We start from the raw sequence: 859 nt of genomic DNA on the forward strand, positions 1-859 counted from the left end.
CCATACAACCAGACCTATTCCCTTTTCCCTTTGTGTTGGGGATTGGAGAGAGCTACTTCATGGAGGGCAGGACAAAATCAGTTCTAAGAGACAGGCTGAGACAGTTGAGCCCAGTCCAAAAGGCAGTGGGGAGTGAAGGCTAGTTCTGGGGAGGAGTCTCCAGGCAAAACTTGCCCATCGTCTCCCAGGAGCACCTCCGTTCCTTGCATCTCACCCTAGAAGCTGTCTGGGGCTCCCGCCAGGGCCAGCCATGAGTCCCTGGCCTATTCGGGGGTTAGATTATTTTTTCATTAAGTTTGTAATTATTGAAAAGTGCAAGTCATTTGCGACGTCCCGAGTGAAGCAGGCAGTAGAGATTAAGGCTTTTTTCCCTGCCTGCGGCCGACTGGGCCCCCACCCTGTTCTAGGGAAAGGGGAACATTGTTGGGGAAAATAAACAAGAGGCTGAGGTCCTTCAGGGACTTTATGAGCCTGTCCCCACCCCACTCCCTAGCCTGCTTGTGCTCCTTCTTAATTAAAGGGGAGACTTAGCTTCCAGGGCACTTTCTGTCCAGGCTAGGCCTGTAGGTAGATCATTAGGGATATGGTGGGCAGACAGCCAGTGGCCTTGAAGAGGACTCTGTATCGTTCCCATTGCTACAATCCCCTGACCTCCCAGGAGGGAGTTATTACTATGGACGCTGAAATGGTTCCTGAAGAGAAAAAGCCACCACAGAAGGTGTCTGCAGAATATTTTCTCTGTGGGCAGTGAGACCCCATCAGTGCTGCAGCAGCACCCATCTGGGTCTGTCATGGAAAACTGTGGACACATACAATCACCCATTTACATGTTTGTTCACATTACAACTTTTCACTGTGT

The sequence above is a fragment of the Mus caroli genome, chromosome 2 (assembly GCF_900094665.2).
Source record: "Mus caroli chromosome 2, CAROLI_EIJ_v1.1, whole genome shotgun sequence".
NCBI lineage: Eukaryota > Metazoa > Chordata > Mammalia > Rodentia > Muridae > Mus > Mus caroli.